General features: G+C 45.2%; 1 long non-coding RNA gene across 1 annotated transcript; it reads left to right on the top strand.

Moving 5' to 3' along the window:
• Positions 1–2723: 2723 nt before the first annotated feature.
• Positions 2724–7700, top strand: LOC121133209. The gene is made up of 2 exons (XR_005870002.1): positions 2724–2884; positions 6954–7700. It is a non-coding gene; the product is annotated as an uncharacterized LOC121133209 (long non-coding RNA).
• The last annotated feature ends 730 nt before the right edge of the window (positions 7701–8430 follow it).

Genomic DNA, 8430 nt, shown 5'->3' with positions numbered 1-8430 from the left:
AAGTATAGGATGCAAGTTAAATGGCCACATTCCTCTGCCGAATTTGTAACCTGCCTTAGGAAAGTCTGATCTGTGGGTTTTCAGAGACACATTAGCTAATTTCTCTGCTGTATGTTAATGGCAGTTGGAATACTTGATTTGACTATGTAAAATAATATCAGATAGGTATACATGGGCTGACTCATATACATGTCAATCAAAACACATCATACTCCAAGAGATATAGTGTCCCAGGTACTCTAGTAAGTGTAACATGTACTATTTAACTGAGTCTTTTTGCTTGCTTGGTTGGTTGGTTTTTTACATCCCAATCAATCCCCTCAATCCCTTATTCCCATCCCCCCCAGCCCCATCCACTCCTCCTCCACTGTTTCTCTTCAGATATAGGTGGGCATCCCATGGATACAGGCCAGCCATGGTACATCAAGTTGCTGTGGGACTAGGCTGGATGAGGCAATCCTGTAGGAGGAAAGGGTCCCAAAAGCAGGCAACAGAGTCAGAGATAGCCCCTGATCCCACTGTTAGGAGTCTCACACTGTTAGGAGTCCCACTCAAAGACCAAGTTGTACAACTGTAACATATATGCATGGAGCCTACCTGGGCCAGTTCTGTTTAGTCTCTGTGATCCCCTATGAGACCAGGTTAGTATATGGGTTTTCCTGTAGCATCCTTAACACCACTGTGTCCTACAATACTTCCTCCCCTTCCTCCACAAGAGATCTAGCTAATGTTTGGCTGTGGGTCTCTGCACCTTTAACTTAGTCATCTTAAAGTGGGAGTTAGTTTTCCTATCTGTTGATGAAGACGCTGGGCAAACCTAAATACCTTGTCTAAGATCACACAATTAATGCATGACCAACCTGAGACTCCACTGCAGCACTCAAACCCAGGTCAGTCTTTCTGAGAGCCACATTCTTTTCTCTATAGTCTATCATCTCGTGGGCAACACATAATGCGTTACGAGAGCATCCCACGCTTTGTGGGTTTAGGTCTACTGTTGGTTCTGATAAAGATAAGCTAGGAAACCTTTAAATCACCCATTCATTAGGTATGTAAGGTTTGGCATCATGCTCATATGGATATGCAATGTATATATACACATAAAAGGTAACTTTATGCTGTTTTTAACTAAATAAAAGAAACAGAACTTGTAGAGTCAAACTCATGTAAGTCAGATGACTATAATTCCTTACATATACATACATTTAAATGTGGGCCAGATTAACAGTAATGACATGATAGGACTGTACAACTTAAGAACCAGATGGGAACTTCTGTCATCTGATGATTTGTTCTACATTTGAGTGAATCGAGGCCCAAAGAGGCTGCCCAGTTTCAGTCTCTACCTTTGTTTCTAACATGTTCTGTGATGTTATAGCAAGCAGAAAGTAGAAAGAACCTAATTACACTTATTTCTGCCCATTGTGGCCCAGCCAACCCCATCTATGAAATGCAGTGAATTCCAAGACAGCCAAGGTCTGGGCTGCTTGTTTTGCCAGAAGAGAGCTGTTGGCTGTGGCTCCAGTCCAGCCTCACCTGACTTCCTGAGAGGAGTAAATCCCCCCAATTGTATCTCTTCTCTGTGCAGTTCTGGGAATTGTTCAAAGTGGTAGACATTTAAAAGGGCCCAAAGATGTTGATAGAGGGATAGAAACCTGTACCCATAGAACACATTGTGCACCTTGGATATATAGACAGGCTATACGATGTAGCGGTCAGCTGTTGATGTGTAATGATAAAGTACTAACTCTAAGTAAATGAGACAAAACTGGGGAATGCCTATGGCTTTTAGTGGGCTGCACAGTGACAGTCAGATCTAACTGTAAAGATGAAGGGACATCTTTATGCTACTTTTCTCATTGTGTGACAAAATACCAAACAAAGGAAACTTAAGGAAAGTTACCTTGGGATCACAGTTTGAGGGAACATTGTTTGCTGTGTGACCATGAACCACGGCACAGGCAGCTCCATGGTGACAGGGGTGTGTAGCTGGGGCTCCTTACCTCCTCACAGCTTGGTGGAACAGAACGTAGAGAGGGGACAGGAAATGGGGCCAGGACATAAAACCTCAAGATCCCACCCACCTACCCAGTGACACACTTCCTCCAGCCAAAGTTCACCTACAGGTTCCACAACCTTCCAAAACAGAGCAAACACTGGGGACCAAGTGTTCAAACACATTGGCTTACATTAAACCACAGCAAGAGTAAACAAAACTGAGTTTCAGTCTGTGAATCTACACCCATATCTCCTTGGGTGCCTCTTCAGAGCTCACATCTCTCTAACCTGACTTCACTTCCATAGCTGCATGCCAAGATTGTGGGCAGTCCCTCCCAAGACGGCAGATGACAATGAAACTGAGGTGCTTCCAAAGGAAGTTATTGAAGGAAGTTTCTGCCAGATCGCAAAGACATTTCTAGGCCACACACATGCCTTTGTGATGTGTTTCAAATGACCACCCAACTTCTGCTGCCGACTTTGTGTGGTGGAGGGGGACCAAGTGGGAAGTTTGAGGAAGTACTTCAGAGTCTGGCCTGAATAACCTTTCTCTCCTAAATTTAAAGATAGAAGCTATCCTTGTGAAATACAAATCCCTATCCACTCTCATTTCTCAAATCTTTGTCTTTACATACATTTCATTCTACAAATTTTGAACCCCCAAATCTGGGTCAGGGCACTTAAAGCTTTATCATCCTTCTTTGTGTTTTTCTTCCAGGCAATGCTAGCGATCCCAGGTACCCCCTCCTCTGTCAGAGTCCCTAACTGGGGCTGCTACAAGGAAGCTTCCAGGTCCTTTTGAGAGGCAAAGCTATTTTGAAACTATGTGGTTGTCAGTCAAGACACCAGGACACTAAGACACCTATTCAAGAAGGGGATTTTTCAGGTCAGTCTTGCTCAATTTATATATCTGGGATGATGGTTTACATCTCCTAGCATGAAAGGCCCATGGTGGTATTGCAGGAAGAATGGTTCTCAGAACTCCTGCTTCTGGAATTATCTGGGGAACCTGTTAGCATGCCAGTCCCAGGCTTAGATGCTGAAGAGTGTCTGGACTGAAGTTTCAGACCCCTCTGTGAACTGGGGCCCATTTGAATGACAGATAATCTGCAACCTATTGCCTGAAGATTCCTACACAATCCTCAGGATGCAGAACAACGTACCCTAGGGGCATTGAAGGACTGGGAGAGATGCTTGCTTCTTTCTTCTCTTGCATTGTCTGGGAACCATCTCTGCGGACCTGCTTCTCAGCCAAGGGACACTTAGATTTTTATCTTGACTGGAAGTAAGTCCTGGGGCGGCTTGGCTATGAGGGTTGGTACAACTTCTGAAGAACTCCCCAACAAATTGCCATTCCTTGTCCACAAATAAGCCTCCTCTGAGACCACCCGGCATTCTCAGCTACCCAAGATTTAAATAATCAACATCAACCAGGCCTATCGGAATATTGTGCTGGGCTGGGAGGCAGCATGGTCTAGGTACAAATCCCACCTCCAAAGCACACAGCAGTGGTATCAAATAACCCTGTGAGCTTCACTGTCTCCTTTAGACAAATCAACCTTTCTCTTGGGTTTATTACAATGGTTGGTGGAAACACTGCCCACCAAACTCTTAAATCTGGAATGTCAGAACGCAGAAGGCAAAGCTGTGGCTGGCATGCCATCCACCTGTGAGTGAACTTTATACTGGGCCTGTTGCTCTGCCATGGGTCAGCTTAGTTCCTAGGCTGTCTTTTGGAAGCACAGTACCCTGCTCAGATAGCACCCTTTTGCCTAGATACTATCTACAAAACTAAGGTTCAGTGAATACACATCAGCTACAGCAATGGGCCTGGGAAACAGACGACCGATGAGACCCCTACTCCAAATCCTACACCTCTTCCACACTCAGTAGGATTCTGCCCATCTACCGGCTCAGACAGAATCGTACCACCCTCCAGCCAGGGGGTGGGGGTGACTCAGGGCTGCTGTGCTGTGCTCAGCAGATGCTCCTCTGGATAAACAGTGAGAACAGAGAACAAAAGCACAAAGTCAAGTGGCCTTTTCTTTTCTGAGCTTTCTACCAGCTGATCCCACTTCCTGTTTCTCTAAGGGCTTCCCCGACAGGCAACTTGCTTCATATTTGGTCATTGCCCGCTCGCCTTCCTGGGTGAGTCAGTGCAGCTGACCTTGTACCCTTCAAGCTTCAAGGCTCTGGTGTGCACTCTGCCCATTTCCTGATCTTCCCAGGTGACACTCCCCTCCCCCCATACTGAACAGAGACAGCGTCCCGCCCACAGCCCACAGCCCACAGTCCTCTGCCTCTGAGACAGACAGGCATGCACTGGGGACGTGAGTCACGGCATTCACCCATCTGAAGCTATTATTGGAATGGCTGTGCACGCCGTGCACGCCTGCTTCCCGTATCCCAAGGGCCAGGGCTCCAGGAGCTGCTAACCACACACTGTTCTGCCTGAGATGCCACTGGGATGGTCACGAGGTGGTTGCTTGGAAAGGGTGAATGCTTCCAAGAAAGCAGGTTTGTCTAGTCCAGATATCTCCACCTCCTTCAGCTAGCATCAACCATGTGTCTGGGACATGTGCCTAGCAGTGTGCCTGCCTTTGTGGGTGGTACAAAAGAAATTGTTCTGGATTGAGTTTAGAGGAGGAGGAGGCAGAGACATGAAAAGCAAGAAAGGGCATTGCAAACACATGTGCTAAGCGATCTTCAGGCAGAGGGAGCTGGGGAGGTCCATGAAGAAGGAGAAAAGGGAGAGAGAGCCAGAAGACAGGTAGCCCTGGGGGAGATGATGGACCAGAGGCCATCAGCTCAGTGACGATGCATAGGGGGTATGAGTTGGACTTGTTCCCACAAGCCTAAGCATTGAACTAAGTCTTTTGAAGTTACCTTCTCTCTATGCTAGGTGATTAGCAGTTTAGTAGAGTTTTATTTGCTTGTTTAGGGATGTTTCATTGCCAGTCAAGGTTATTTGCTCCTTCTCATCTTAGTAGAGAAAGAAACTGAGGTCAGAAGATAGGGTCTGAGCTCTCAGTCCTTCCACCGGAGCTGAGGGTGACATGCACATCTAAGAGGTCTGCCTTCTTCCAAAGTTTATGGCCACAGGTAGGGAGAGAGGTTTTTTTGTTTTTGTTTTTCTTTAGATGGAAATGTGAAGGGGTGGGGCTAGCCTGACTTCTTCTTTCCTTTGCTGTGAAAGCCTAGTGTTGATCTCACCTTGCTTTATGTCCAGCTAGCTGAGCTCTCAATAAAGTTCTGGTATCCACTGTAGATCAGATAATGCTGTGGGCAGGAAGCCCACTCCCAAACTGATCCGGCGCAGGCTGAGTTCCCAACAGAGGCAGCAATTGATGTCTACATTTTCCCTATTGGACATGAGCATGCAAGCAGAGCATAAATATGTATCCAGAAACCTTTGCCCAGAACATCTTTAGATCCTAGGAAAGAAGACTGGGATTGGAAAAGCAGTTCCAAGGCTTGTGTGGAGATGAGTCCCAGAGGCCCAGAGTTCTCAGAAGGCCAACATCTGAACCTGAGCACAATCTGTATGGAACGAATAGGGAGGGGCAAGACATCTCTCCTTAAGTCACAAGCACACATGACATCTCATAACACCTGGGAGCTACTTGGTCCCTTCCTTCCCCCTGACAATGGAAGGAAGTGACAAGAACTCAGTAGTCCACTGTGATGAGTCACAAAAGCTCTTGAGGATACATCCAGTCTCCTTCAGTGTGTTACAACTGACTGAACTTCTGACTCCCATCACCTGGAAAAGTGGGGTTGGTGAAGGACACTTCCAAGAATTAAGGCTAGCTGACTTCGCTCTGTTCCTAGACACAAATCTTAAGAGTGGCTGCCTTGCAACAGTTGAGTAGAGGGTTGTTGGGAAATAGTAGTATGCAAATTCCTTCAGCATGACACAGAGAGTTAAGTTACCATGTGACACTCTTCCACTTTAGGCTATGTATCCCAAAGAACCAAAAACAGGGAATTTTACCCATGTTTGTACCCATGCAAACAGCAGCAATATTTAGAGTAGCCTCCCAAGTGTCCGTGGGCAGGGGAGTGAAGTTTTAAATGTACCACACGCATCCAGTGGGATAGTGTTGAGTCTGTAAAAGACAGAGATGGCACAACATGGGTGAGCCTTAAAGATGCCATTCTGTTCTACTTCTATAGCATGTCACAAATAGACAATTTAGAGACAGAATGTTGGAATAGACGCTGTGGGGAGGAAGACTGGGTAGTTGTTTCATGGGTACAGAATTTCAGTTTTGCAAAATGAAAAAGTTTGTGTCATATTTATGTCATCACATGTTTTTAAAATTTTGAAAAATGAATAGCTTGCATTCTGTCTCATACCTGACTGCAATTATGTGAATTGGTGTAAGAATCTTGAGTTCTCCGTTCAAATGATAGATGAGTGTGAAGCCAGGGAGACTGGCAGTGGTGTGCCTCTTTGTCTTTGCTCCCATAGGCAGAGCATGCTTGCATAGTCGTGACAAACTGAGGGAGACTAGAAGTTCCCACCACCTCCTCCCTAGCTATCCAGGAACACACAGCTCACTGTCTCTTCCGGTTTCCACCAGCCTGTGACCCTGGCCCGTAGAAGGAAAGGTATCTGCATTTCAGATCATCACATGGTGTGCACTGGAGACTTGCTGAGCACTGCACTCAAGTCTCTGAGTTTTGATCCCCCAGATCCAGGGACTGTCTTTCCTTGTTGAAACTGAAGCATAGGTAGAAATGCTTCTGAAATCTGATTTAAGGCCTACTGCTTTCATAGGCCCCTGAGAAGCCACCTCCGTTAGTCATTCCACTGACCATCTTTAAACAAGATGAAGTGATCTTTATGATATCCAGAGGAAGAGATTTACTGGGGTGGATACAAAAAAGAATGGGAACATCCCAGAGAGATACAAAGACCAGAAATGAGTGCCAGTATTTGTTTTTTTAAGGTGTCTGTTTAGCACTTTGTGGTTGGAAACCCTGAACTGGAGCTGTATGTTCGAGCAGAGAAGGGATACCTCAACCCACCAGGAACAAAACTCAAAACTACCATGCAACTGTTGGCAAATAATGCAACTGGTGAGTGCGCTGCGGTGGCCACTGCTTGAAGGGTGACCCACCGTGGAACAGAGCCTCATTTCGTGTGCCAGCCTCGTGATCGCTTCTGCATCTCCAAGTGTAGGCTCAGCTCCACACACTCACCTCTGCCTCAGAGTTTTGTCAGTGACATTCTGTGAAAATGTCTCCCACCAATCCATCCATAACTCGGAAGTGTAGAATACTGCTGCCAGGTTAGTTCAAAGTTCATATTAGGTCAGAAGTTTTTCACCTAATGCATGGAATGTAAAACAGTTGTAAAGGACATGGCTTAGAGTACAGAAATAAAGAAGGATCTGGAATGTTTCAATGAAATGTGACATGACAAAACTTTCTGAACATCTTGTTTGAAAAATGACCATTCATGGCCTATTGCTTAATTTTTTCCCAAGAATTGTGGTATCTCTGAGGCTCATCTTTGGGCAAACAAAACCAAAAGCAAAACCAAAAGAGATCTACTCTATTTCATACACTGAATATTAACAGGTTTCCCTAGGCCCTCAATAAGAGTGAAGAAAACTGGTTAAAGAATACAAATATGTTGGATCAACAATGCTGTAAACTGAATTTCAGAATAAATCAAGATGGGCATCTCACCATAAAAATCACTGTGTACTTAGTTAGAGCAGAACCTGTGTCTATTCTCGCAGAATGGAACCTTAAGTGATGTTATCTCAGTAGTTTCTGAATTCATGTTCCAGTTCAAGCTTCCTAGTTTCTCTCTGATTCACACCCAACATGAAACAGTCCTATCAGTCAACAGCAAGAGCTTTAGCATGCCTAAATCTTCCAAAGGTCAAGGGCAGTGGCCAGACAGATGCTTAAGAGGGGTACCACCCTACAGAATGACCACTGATGCTGTGGCTTTATTGTTGACAATAGACAACTGACCATGAAGATGGATAGCCACTTCTGTTCACATATTATTGAATGATTACACGTGATAAAAGGGGTACTAGTTTTATACTTGCAGTTTTCTGGGAAAAGCCTGGAATTCTAAGAGGTTTTTGATCACAGCAAAGCATGAGTCAAATTGATCGGAAAGGCATTTTAATTCTGAGGTGACCCTTCCCTATATCCACTCTTCTGTTCTCTCTCCATCCTGAAATGAGTGGGGGAAACAGATGGAGTCATTTCCTCCAAATTTTTATCATTGCTCGGAGCAGGACCCTAGAAAATAGGAGACATGGTTTCCAGAGCCCATTCGGCCTCTAAATAGCCTGGACAGTTTGTGGGCACCTGGATAATAGTGTTTAGCTTACTTGCCCTAAGTAGATATGGCAAAAAGAATGATGGCATGGTGTCCTCTAATGCATTTACTTGGCCCCT

This window comes from Mesocricetus auratus, unplaced genomic scaffold, assembly GCF_017639785.1.
Source record: "Mesocricetus auratus isolate SY011 unplaced genomic scaffold, BCM_Maur_2.0 Super-Scaffold_100020, whole genome shotgun sequence".
NCBI classification, from domain to species: domain Eukaryota; kingdom Metazoa; phylum Chordata; class Mammalia; order Rodentia; family Cricetidae; genus Mesocricetus; species Mesocricetus auratus.
The sequence above is the reverse complement of the archived record's forward strand: the minus strand, read 5'-3'. Positions and strand labels throughout refer to the sequence as shown.